This window comes from Pteropus medius, unplaced genomic scaffold (assembly GCF_902729225.1).
Source record: "Pteropus medius unplaced genomic scaffold, Ma_sr-lr_union100, whole genome shotgun sequence".
Classification (NCBI taxonomy): Eukaryota; Metazoa; Chordata; class Mammalia; order Chiroptera; family Pteropodidae; genus Pteropus; species Pteropus medius.
This window is the reverse complement of record NW_024355990.1, coordinates 399,365-411,920: the sequence shown is the minus strand read 5'-3', so window position 1 is coordinate 411,920 and position 12,556 is coordinate 399,365. Positions and strand designations below refer to the sequence as shown.

The 12,556-nt window shown below is 53.7% G+C and overlaps 1 long non-coding RNA gene across 2 annotated transcripts; it reads right to left on the bottom strand.

Moving 5' to 3' along the window:
• Nucleotides 1-3,978: 3,978 nt before the first annotated feature.
• On the bottom strand, nucleotides 3,979-12,394 carry LOC120600141 (uncharacterized). Of its 2 annotated transcripts, none has more exons than XR_005652119.1 (4): nucleotides 6,653-12,394; nucleotides 6,433-6,557; nucleotides 6,138-6,309; nucleotides 3,979-5,401 (listed from the first exon to the last, which is right to left on the bottom strand). It is a non-coding gene; the product is annotated as an uncharacterized LOC120600141 (long non-coding RNA). The 2 variants fall into 2 exon arrangements; XR_005652120.1 differs by having other exon boundaries at nucleotides 7,323-12,393.
• Between the last annotated feature and the right edge of the window lie 162 nt (nucleotides 12,395-12,556).

Sequence of the window (12,556 nt, the reverse complement as noted above, 5' to 3'; positions counted from 1 at the left end):
TCCCCCGTGGGCCTGAGGCCGAGCCCCTGGCTTCTGAACGTGCCCTACAATGAGGCCTGCTCTTCGCTGATTCCAGGCTGGTGTCCAGGAGAGGCCCCGCCACCAGGGCAGGCAGCCCTCCGTCAAGGACAAGGCGCCCATCGTCAGGGCCAGCCTCGTTAGTAGCACCTTGCTCCTGCCACACGGGCACCGCTCTGCTCCCGGCGGTAACCACCAGGTAGCGTTTGCCTGCGACGTGGCCCTCGACAGTGTTGTTCAGGGCAGCAGAGCATGATGGCATCATGACAGGCTGGAGCCAGTGCCTTCGGATAAGGGTGGGCCGCATTTTGAGAACAAGGGCAGGTGCCAGCACTGAAGTCTTTAAATTGAAATGCGTGTTGTGTACGTAAATACAGAGAGACGAGTATGGGCTTATGAGTGGGTTTGGTGTGTGCCCGGGAGATGGGCACATGGCCTGTGAGGTGCTGGTGTCAGGGACTGAGGGCTCTGGCACATCATTGCACATCCAGACGCTGGGCCCCTGGGGAAGTGGGAGCTTGGGTGGGGTTTATGCGCTGACAGGGACCTCAGGACACATGCAGTTGGACTCCCTGCCCATCTCCTTTTTAAAAGCTAAACCGAAAAGGAAAAATGGACATTAGAATAAAGAGATCAGGAAATCCTTCGTGTGCTGAGGTCCTCACCTGCAGGGTCCCTGGAGAGGACGAAGGACCACACCCACGTGCTTTCTACTGGGAGTTGAACTTGGATCACTGGATGCAAAGGCACGTCCACGTCTACGTCCACGGCAAAACGTGCAGGGCCCACAGTGGCAGCTGGTTCCATGCCATCGTGGTCAGCACTCTAGACTGCCACCCCTCATACCACAGGGCCTCACAGTGTCAGGCGCCACTGTGGGGCCTCCGCCCCAGTGAAGGGAGAGAGGCAAAGGGAAAGCCATCCCTTCCATACAGAACTGCTTAAAATCAGTTCTAAGAACTCACTGTTCGGCAAAGAGGGCTGTCTGGGGACAAAAGGCACACAGGGGTCCCCCTGAGATTTGATCTCAGATCATCGGGTTCAGTCTAGAGTGCTGACCACGACGGCATGGAACCAGCTGCCACTGTGGGCCCTGCACGTTTTGCCGTGGACGTGGACATGCAGAGGAGGGTCTAAGGGCTGAGTGGGTTCTGCTGCTGAAGACCCAAAAGCCAGAAGTCACAATGGAAACCAAAAGGGGTTTACTGGCAGAGGATGGTTTCGACCCATCGACCTCTGGGTCGGGGCACCCCCTTCCTGGCTCTGAAAGTGACAGGTCTGTGCCCTCCCGGCTGACGTGCAGTCCCGTGGGTCAGTGGGGGGGAGAGGGTGGGCTCCCGCAGGGGCCACTAGGGCAAGGCTGCTGTTTCCATACTGAATCACTTCAAGTGAAAGCGTCGAGGAATTTCCTTGTTCAGCTTTATACATTAAAGAAGAAATAAAGCTGCGCTGTCAAAAAGGTAAAACTCCTTGAATTGTGCTGAATCTTTTCACGTAAAAAGCATCCATGGAAGTTGTTACAGATAGTAGGGTGTCTTAATCAGCTGAAGCACCAGGAGAAAGCAGCAGACAAATTTCTGGGGTCACTGTGTCAGCCAGTACACTCAAGACACGGCCGCAGGGAACGGAGTGAACTACGTTTATGAGCAGGGTTAAAGGAAGCCAGCACTTGCCACAGCACTGAGTGGTCAGAACCCAGAGGCCTGAGGGCGGTCCCCGGACGGGGAGGTCTGAGGCCGATGGTGTGGGCACCAAACGAGCTGAGGCTTTCCTTAGCGAACCTCACAGAAAGGACTCGACCCACGCCGGGCAGGGAAGAGCCAAGGGCCACCCCAGCCGCTCTCCCCTGCGCCTCCGAGCTCCTTTGCCAGGCCTCCCATTGCATGCTCAGCCCTCTTGCCTTCTAGCTTCCTGTTGGTTTTACAGAACAGGAAGGTAGAGGGTCTGGAAGGCACACAGGACAACCAGAACCAAAGGAACAGCCATGACCCCAGATACATGTCCACAGCTGCCAAAGGCAGCAAGGGAGGTTGAGGGTGAGGGAGGACCTGAAGTGAAGGCCTGGGCAAAGCCAGCTGGCAGGGATTTCTGCAGCATCGGTGACCCACCCAGCAGGGCACAATGGACAGGCAGGCCCTGGCTGAACATCAAGACGGATGGGCAGTGGCCCCCGGTGAGGCTCCCTGAAATGCACTCGCGCTTTACTGTGAGCCTGAATCACCGCCACAGCGGCAAAGGAGGTGTCTGAGCTGGACAGATCCGGGCGTGCAGGTACAGATACAGGTACAGATACAGACACAGACAAAAGGTGGCCGCTGGAGATCTCTCCAAGCAGCACATTTCATCAGGGCCACAGTGCAGGACTCAGTGAAACCAGATCTGAGAAGTGATGTCAGAGAGCCTTGCTGGTGAGTATGGACGGACCTGGACAGGCCCAAACCTGGAGAAAACTCATGTTCCTCTGAACACATCCAAAAGACTCCGGTGTGGGAAAGCTCAGCCGGGTAGACAAGGTCATCCACAGCTGCTGGGCAGACTTTCTCCAGCCCCCTTAATGATGCTTGTTTAACCTTCGGACAAAGTGGCCTTGAGGGCAGGGAAGGAGACTATGCCCAGGCTCTGACAACGTGGACGCCTTTCCCCCACACCAAGCCTGCCCTGGCTGTGACGCCTGTTTCCATGGATTTAGTGGCCAACGGTAAAGCCCAATATTGGCTGTGGGGCAGAGAGGGCCGCCAGTCACCTGATGGAGGTGGGGGGCGGTCACTGATCCTTTCTCTGCAGGAGACCTGCGAGGCCACTTTGGAATAAACCCTAGTTCCAGACCAGGAGTCATTTGCTTTCCTTCAGAAGCCCCACTGCCACTGCAGCCTACACAACGCCGCCCCTGGCCAAACCGCGTGCTTTACAGGGGCAGCACCGAGCAACAGGCATTTGCTCGGGCGAAACTACTTTTCTTCGCGTTCTCGCCACCCAGAGGAAAGGGATTTAGAGCCTGTTCCCGCGAAACTGCGGTTACAGGAGCAAAGCGAGCGAGCACCTGGCACTGCCAATCGCGTACGAAGACGCCCTGATTTTCGGCCCCTGTCAGCCTTGCAGGCAGCAGCCTTGACTCCTCCCGCACCCCCAGCGCCTCGCGATTGGGGCCCACCGTCACGGCCCCGTTCACGTCTGCGGCGAAGGAAGGAGCAGACGGCGTGACAGACGCCCTGCCGCGGCCCCCACTGTTTTAGGACCGACTGAGATGTTCCCGGGGCGCGAGGCCGGGACGCAGGCAGCGGCCGTCACGTGGGCGGCCGGTCACGTGCTCGTGCGTACAGCCGTGTCACGGCGTCTGCGCGCTGTCGCCCCGCCCCCGCTGGAGCGCGCACGTTCGCGCCTGCGCACCTGGAGGCGCGGGGGTGACGAGCGCGCGGGCGCGTTCCCGGGGGGCGCGCGGGTGAGATCTGAGGATTCCGGCGACAGATGACGTCACGGTATCCACTGTCCGCGGGCCGCGCTGATTCGCACCCGACTTCACCACCAGGCCCGTGCGGCCTGCGGCCCCGCGTTCCCCGCCCTGTCCTTGCGCTGTCCCCGGGCCCAGGAGCAGGGGCTCCAACGTCCCCCCCCATGTCTGTCCGCCATCATGCTCGGGGTCAGGGAGGCCCCGGCCCAGCGCAGGATGGCTGGGGCCCCAACTCGTGAAATTTGGAGCGTCCTCTTTAAGGAAGAGGATACAAAATTAGATGGCGCGTGCGAATGCTGATTGGAGTAAGAAAAGCAATCACAGCGAGCGGCGAATTATGCAAAGCTGACCAATACTACAGACTTCATACAATTAATGCAATATTTCACTGATTAGCTGCCCAGAACACCTCTAACGTATCTTTTTTTTTTTTTTTTTTTGCGTGCAGACTTAGTTGACTCTTGATATGGTAATGATTTGGTAGAACTGTTTTTATAGAGTGAAAGATGTCAGTTGGTCAAATTTTTCTTTTATTAAAAGGTTAGAAAAGGTGGTCGGCTTTGCATTCTTAGTAGTAATGCAACGCACACTTTTAGGCTTGCTATCCCATTTGGCCAAACCTCTCCTGTGAGAGCCGAAGGACTTCGGGTGTTTCCGGTGTCTGGATGCAGGGCGGGGTCTTAAACCCGCTGTGGCCTGAGAGCCGCTTATTAGCTTTATATCATTGTCGATTGCAGTATTTCATATCAAGTCTGGAAGAAATGGAAATCGCTTTCTGCGTTTATGACTCACTCATCAGATCGCGTGCATTACTTGCGTCCACGGTCTTTTGAGGAGCCCGCTGTGTTTTTGTGTGATTTGTGTGTGCCCAGATAACCGTGGTATTGTGCTCCGTGGAGAGTTTGTGATTTTTGAGCGTTCTAAAGACACTGATCTGAAAGTCTGTCATAAGTCGTGTCCGTCTGGTTGAAAAGCGTGTGCAAGCGAAACTACAGGCAGCGTGCGGGCGTGGAGTGGGCTAAGCACCATCACGTAGCAGTGTTCCTATCAGAAAATAATTCTCTCAAAGTCTTTTGAGAAGCATCTCTTTGGTCCGTTGCATGTTATAGTTGATTCTCTGTAAATGGGATCACAATTTTGAACTAATGAATTTTTCACTGAACAGTGTTGGGAGAATACATACAGGCATGATGAAGCCTCAGTGCTTCAACAGGCTTCAAAAATCAGGGGGTCGGGGCCACCCCGCTGCGTCCCACCGACTGGAGGCCCTGTGGGTTTCCCTTCCGTTACCACCATCTTCCTGCTTTGCTTTTCCTTCTGCTTTTTTGCTTCCTGTTTCGGTGCGTCCTGATCCTTGTACTGTCTTTCATCTCTGCATTGTCATTTTCATTACCCTTGTTTTCTTAGCTATCATGATTCTTTTCCTTCATGATTTTCACCATTAGTGCTTTTAATTCCACTTTTAATTGACATTTCAAAATTTCTACCAGACTTTTTTTTTTTTTTTTTTTATTCTTCCAGTTTCTGGTCACGTTTGAATTTTGGTATGATCAATAATTCCAAAATAATGTATACAAAGTTAATGTGACCTTAAGGCAAACACAAGTGCAACTCAAATTTTAACAGTGCCTCTGTGTAGTCCTAGCCCACGATTGTATAATAAAATAATCATATGCCACATACACTGACGTACTTGAGAGTGTAAAGCTTTGTCACTGAAACGTGTTTTCCTTTCAGGCCATTTTGCTGTGTCATTACCAATGTGAGTGTTATTTCTTCTGAAACTCCCAGACTTTGTCAGGATGAGATGCTTCAGGTATGCGAAGACTCGATCTGAAATGCCCAGCTGCGAAGACGTGACTTCTCGCGTCTCGTGCCTGCTAGTGGTGCAGCTGCAGGCGCGTGCCCCACAAGCACCGGCGTTCTGAGAAACTGCTGTAAGGGAGAATCGTTTGCTGTGACGAGATGGGCTCTTGTGTGGACTGTGTCCCTACATGAGCATGCTCCCATCTGGCCAGCATTCGGGGACACAGTCCCTTTGTTCAGTTGGGACATCCGATGTCGGGGGAGTTTGGCACAGATTGTGTGCCGGCTCACAGTATTTCAAAGCTTATTTTCCTACCACGTGCTCCTGGCGTCTGGGGCTGGAGGACAGGACCCCCTTGGGACAAGCCCTAGCCAGGCGAGTGCCCAGGCTGTGGCCAGGCACAACTGGGCTGAAGGGACTGCAGAACGCATCATGCACCCCCACACCCTCTTCCGTGTATCTCCAAGTCCACTCCAGTGCCACCCCCAGGGGGTAGGGTGGGAGGAAGGTAGACATAGCCCTGCTCGGGTGCCCTGGAACTGGCCTCAGAGCTTCCCAGCCAGCCCACGTCAGCCAAGGGACCAGCCCCAGCCAGGGGCTGCGCCTCCCATCATCACAAGTCTCAATGGTCACCCGTGGTGGCTGGGGGAATCAAGGACTTAGCGTGTGTGAAGTGCCCACAACAGCATCGGGGACTAAGGGTGGCCGAAGTGGCCTCGTGTTGTGAGTGGCAGCAGTAGCAACAGGAGCCATAGACTGCTCCTGCTGACTGGTCCCTGGAGGCCTGGGTCCTCCTCCCGCCCCGCCCCCCGCCCCACATTTCTTTATCAAGTAGGCCTGTGATTTGACAAACACATGAAATACCTGCTACCTGCCTGATGCTGCGGAGATGCTGAGGCAGGAACACGGGTAGGTGCGGCCACAACCCGCCTCTGAGCGCGGAATGTTGGGTCAAAGAGAACATTTCATCCCGGAATCCTGGGTGGCAGCAAGTTTATGGTTACCTGGGTTTTTTTACACTGTAGGATTTGTGTTTCTGTAAAGAAGAAAAGTAGAAATATGAAATTTATAACTTACTACTATAGAGCTTACATCCAAGATGATGTGTTTTGAATTTACAGTACTGCTTAACGGCAGGGCCATGCTTTAATGAACATACCTTATATTTTCTCGGAAAGCTTGGCCAAAATAAGAATATTTGTCTCCACCTGATGCAGAGGTAGAACTCCAGGTCTCTGCAGCCAAAGCATTTACTCGCGGGAGAGCGAGGAGGTGAGTACACACCTGAAAAGGTACAGAAAGTAAACAGCAATGCAGGGAAGGCAACGAGAAGCATCATGAGGCAAGAAGTTATTGAATGTCACATAACTGCTACGCACCCGAGCTGGAGAGTCCTGGGCCCTGGAGGGACAGCCACGGGGTTGCCACAGCGAGGGGGTACTTTATGCAAGACCAGGGCACTGGGTGGATGGGGAGGAGGGGGAACCTGGGTGTGGGCAGATGTCCACGCAAAGGTAGACCATGGAATGGATGACGGTGGCCGTCGTGTGGGGCGTGGCAGAGGCAGGGGCGGTCATGCTCTCGGCTCTGGAGGGGGCCGTGGGGAGAAGTGGGGGACAGGGAACAGGGCCTGGCTCGCATCCGGTAGATACCGACGAGCCAAATTATGAAACATAGTTTTGTCGTCTTAAAACCACAGGACTTGACCACACGTCGTCCGTGTTATTTTGTTAAATGAAACCAGTTGGAGTGCTGGATTTCACTCTCAATTTCGTTTCTTAAAGAGCATGACATTTCCCGGCTACCGGAACACCCCGCTTTGTTGTGCGTGGCGCTGCTCGGCACCGGGAGCCTCACTGTTGCCTCTCCCGGTCATGCTGCTCTCTGTGCCCTCTGCTGCCAGGTAACACGCGGGCAGTCAGAGCATGTGTCACCTGCAGGCGTATGGTGGGGACAGCCTGAGCCAACATACAGACAGTCCCCAGAACGTAGCTGGCGTGCAGGGAAACACTGCGCGCGTTGTAAATAAACGGCGCATTCTGATAGCACCTTCCCCGCAGGACCGCCCGACACAGACACTGCGGCTGTGGGGCCCAGCGTGGCTCTCGCCTTCTAGAAGCTGTGTCCTCAAACCGGGAGCGTCGCAGGGCAGCCTAGAGTCTCCTTGGAGTGGCGCTTAGGGCGGAAGGGCCGCCCCAGAGCAGCCTGTGCGTGGCCCACTAGTGGGTGAGGGGACCGAGGTGCAGACGGGCAGTGTGTCCTCAGCCACAGCAGTCGGCAGGGGGAGGGCCGGGGGCAGAGGGGTGCCGAGACTGCTGCCCGGTTTGCCCTTCCATCTGACTTTGCCACCGGCCACCGAGCCATGCAGCAGGACCACTGGAGAGGTGGGCGAGCTGTTTGATGACACTGCAGATGGCGCCCTGCCTGACCTCTGCCTGCGTGGGAAAACCAGGGCCATACTTGTGAGTTCTCGTTTCCTCTTTTGGTTCTGTCGGCGTGTCCTTCGAACCACCCCTCTCGTGACAGTCCCTCACTAGGACTCCTGGTCTGGCGTGGATGTCGCCGCATCCTTATGATTGGGGCGTGCATGGCGTCTCTTCTCCTTTCTTGTACTTGCAGCTCATCTTGGTTACGGACCGAGGGTGCGTTTGGGAAACTCGGGAGTTAGGGTGTTTTCTCCATCAGCCTAAAGTCCGGCTTCAGATCGTCGTGCTCTGCAGTTCACATTCGACGTAGTGACTGAACAGGCGGCTCTAATCCACCGCCTCACTGCTCGGTATTTGTTCCATCTGAGCTTTATTCCTTCTCGCCTCCTCTCGGCTTGTTCACGTATTGTTAACATTCCACTTTATGTCTTCTATGCTACTTTTTTTATATATATCATATTTTTATACTGATTTATGATAGTGGTCGATCTAGAAGTTACAGTATGTACCCTTCGCGTATCACAGTCCACTTTGAAGTAACATAATATCACTTCATCCACCACTAAGAACCTTAACACAGCGAGACAGTGTCGACTCCCTACCTGCTCCTGCCCTTCTGCTCTTCTGGTCATGTTCTGTATTTCTGCAGGTCGCCCCGTCCAGTTCGGTAGCCATTCCTTAAACGCGGCTGTTTAAGTATAAAGTTAAACTAATTACAATTAAATAGTTTTAAAATTCAGCCCCTCAGGCAGGCACTCCGCGGAGAGAACATCCCTGGTATCGCAGGAAATCGTGTGGGACAGCGGTTGCGCTAAAACTTACAACACGTTATTTTCAAATTAACTTCAAGCATTCGTTCAATAATTTTCTGAAGCCATTATCTTAAATGCCTTTCACAGTTGCCCGCACAGTTCACGCGGGATTCCGCTTCGGAGTGTTTTTCTCTGGCCTGAAGGGCCTCCTGCAGCCCTTGCGAAGGCCAAGTCTCCTGGTGACGAACGCTTTTCAGCTTCTGTTTATCTGGGAACACCGTTCATCACCTTAATTTTCAAAGGGCATTTTTGTTAGGTGTTGGGTTCTGGCCTCGGCGACTTTCGTTTTACTTTCGGCTTTTCACAGACATCATTTCTTTGTCTTCTGGCTTCCGTTGCTTTTGATCAGGAGTCAGGGGTCATTCTTACGGCAGTTTCCCTGAACTTGCTATGTCTGTTTCTTCCTTTGTCCCCTTTAAGGACTTTTTACTTTCGGGTTTCAGCAAATATGCCTCCATGTGTTGTTCTTTGAATGTGTCCTCTTTGGGGTTTGCTAAACTTTTTGGATCTGTGGTTGGTGTGTTCTCATCAATTTGTAAAATTCTCGCATGTCTTCTCTTTAGATATTTCTTCTGCTTCACTTTCTTTTCCCTTCCCTTCGAAAGTCCAGGTTTAGGTATGTGAGACATTTTGATCCTGTCCCACAGGGCTCTAATATTCTTTCCCATTGTCTTTTTCTCTCGTCATTTTTCTCTGCGTTTTGATTCAGATGATTTCTGTCGATGAGACTTTAAGTTGAAAAACCCTCCCTTCAGCTGCATCCAGTCTGGTGTTCAGCAAATCCAGTAAATTCTGCATCTGAGAGACTTTAGTTTTTTGTTCCTGGTGTGTATTGTATCCTCTGCCCCAGGGTGTGGCCTTTCTGGCATCTCAGCTGACGTTGGGTTGCTCTTCCCTTTACTCCAGTGTCTCTCACTGCTGAGACCTCTGCAGTCTCTGTCCAGCTGTCATGCAGTGCTGTTAACCAGAGATGCTCAAAGAATGTAGCTAAGTTGCTGTCATCAAACTTCCTCTAGTCATGCTTATTTATTTGCACACAATTATGGAAAAATAGGCAGAATACTGATCCTGTAACCCTGCCTCTAGTAATTCTCATCACTGGACATAAGAACTGTCAGGAAAAAAAGTCCCAGGCATATTAGGAGATAAGTCTCCAATATAATTCAACTTTTTAATCGAAACTTGCACATATTTATACTGCTTCAATCAATTATGTGTTAATAATAGTTGTAATACTAATTCAACTGAGGAGGAACGTTTTTAACCTGAGAATTATGTTCACAGGAAATTGCCAATTAATCCCCCCATAAATAATAGAGTAATCAATAAATTATGTTCAAGAGTCAAAACTCACTGTATGTAGAAGAAAATTTGTGAGGGAATTGGAATGGAAGAGTTTGGGAGAAAAGGACTTAACAGAACATGTTGTTTGTGTGTTTGTGTGATAGTGGGTTTCAAATCGCAGTGACATTGAGGCTCCACTGGAGACATTTAAGGAATGATGTCATGGTTTCATTTTAAAAGTCAATATTTATAATATTTGGGAAATTACATCCTTGCAACTATTTAAACATGATAAAAATTTTGCTCTTAAATGTGGAGGGTTGACAAGTGTTCCCCAAAGTAGTTAACTGGCCACTCACGCAGGAAGCTTTGAGGCGCGTGCGGGCCCAGCCACCCTTCCTGTAGCCTGGGTCATTGCGGGAGAGGCTCCCTGCTTCCAGTTTTGTCCCATACAGCAGACAGGCTCATCTTTTCAGGAGTTATGCGGGACCATTCACCTCACCTGACACGCCTGGTGGTTTCCCATTTCACTTAATGCGACGGGCATATTCCTGCCTTGGGGCCATTGTCCTTGCTGTTTGCCCAGATGTCACTCTGGCCCCTGGCCACACGTCTCCTCCTCCTCTGGCCTTCCTGCCCCTCTCTCGGACCCCTCACCCCACGTTAGCACAGGTGCTGTGTATTTATTCCCATGTGGCTGTGGGTCTTCCAGCCAGATAAGCACCGAAGGTGCCCCGTGGCCAGGCTCTCCGCCCTCTTCCCGCACCTGCATCTGGCGTGTGCCGGATGCTCAGCACACAGCTCCTGGGGGAAACAGCAAACCCGTGTAAAACTTGGGTCTGGGGTCCCTTCTGTCTGCATCCAGCTCCCCGAGGTAAAGAGCAGTGATGCTGTCTGCCTTGTGAGCAGCTTCTGGTGCAGCTCCAGAAGGTCTCGCGGCAGCCATGGCTGCCCGTTTGCTCACTGCTGTGTGTCCAGTCTGGCCTGCACCTGGCGTACAGTGGATGCACACTGAGGTCTCGGAACGGTGGGAGCCCAGCGCGAGCCCCGCCTGCCTGCCTGTCCCAGCCCTCAGTGACTCCTGTCCTCAGAACCATGCCGTCCTTACGTCCTTACGTCCTACTGCGCAGGGCCCGGCATCGCCTGTCATTTTATCCCGGTGCCTTGCGTCTACCCAGCGAGGATAGAGCTGAGATACACTGGTGCAATGCCATAAGCTCGCCCTCTTTATGTCTGCAGGCCGGGCTCCCTGCACCTGGCGGACGCTCTGTGTTGGTGAAAACACTTGAAAAGTAGGCGAACACTTCCTGTAGTCTGGTGACAGCGGACGACACGTGCTCCGAACACCAATCATTTATTGCAGTGACGCTTCCGAAAGCCAGGTAGAGTGGTGAATGTGCCAGGCTGTGAGCACTAGGTGTGAAGCCAGGGCACAGAGCACTAGGCCACTCCATGGCCACTCTGTCAGCAGTGGCTTCAGTGGCTTGGGAACATTCATCAGGCTTGATTATTTGCTCTTTCTATCAACAGACTGTGTTTTTTTAAACGATTTCCTCACCATTTTCATACTTGTCTCAACACCACCAGAAACCTCCCTGACATATCAATGAGTGTTTAATGAAACTACTGTATTTTTTTCTGATTAGGATGTTCTGCTATACTTAACGGTTCAAAGCAGTTTGAACCCCTAGGAATTAGTACTATAATCGCAAACACATTTATGGCAATTAATTCATGTAAATGTTACATGCGGAAGGACACATTAACTTCCATTTCCTTTAGAACGAGAGTTTACACACGCACGCATGCGCACATGCACGGCTGCCCCAACCGCCTCCCGCCTGGGGCTCTGCTCAGCAAGCTCCTGCCCCAGACGTGTACGTCCCTGCTCCGTGGAGGCCCAGCTTCCTCTCAAGTCCTTCCACTCACACTGAACTTCTATACCTAAACGATGTCTTTCAGTTTTAATTGTTCTTCGCTGTTATCAGCAAATAATAGAGCACCGGGCTGGTCCCCAGTCCTGTCGCCCAGCCGCGCGTCGCAGAAGTGTGACAGCTCCTCGTGGTCCTCACGACAGTCCCTCATGTGGACCGCATGGTCCACGGTGCCTCCTGTAGCCGAGGCTGAAAGGTGCAGCTCGTTGTAGTTTAGGTTTTGCGACGACCCCTGGGAGCCCACGCTGTCACTGCTGGGACTGACCTTCCCCCGGTCGTTCGCGTTTTGCAAGCCGCACGGCGTCCGGATCCTGACCCGGCGCGTCTCCTCCACGGGAGGCGCGTTTCGCACGGAGGGCGCCCGCTGGCCGGGCAGTGAGTGCTGCGCTCCGGGCCGCAGCGCGTCCGCGGGGGTTCCGCCCATCACGAAACACCGAGCCCGTGCCACCGCGTAACCGTTTCACTGCGGTGGAAACCGACAGTGCTGAGCCTGGCGGTGCTGGGTGCTTAGCGAGGGCAGGTCCAGCTCCCAGGCTGCGGGTGACCGCAGAGGCCCAGCGCGCTGCCGCCCGCGGGCGTCTGCGGGCGTCTGCGGGCTCGTGCTGCCCGAGGGCCGAGCCGCCGCCCCTCGGGACGCGCGTCACAGCCCCCGCCGCCCGCGCCGACCTTGACCGGCCCCCGCCTCCGCCCCCGCCCGGCCGCGCTCGGCGCCGCGGCTCCGCGCCGGCCGCGCTCCGCCCCGGGCTTTCCACGCCGCTGGAAGCCGCGCCTGCGCCGGACGCCGCGGCCGGACGTGCGGGCGCGGGGCTGGCGTGCCTCGCCATTGG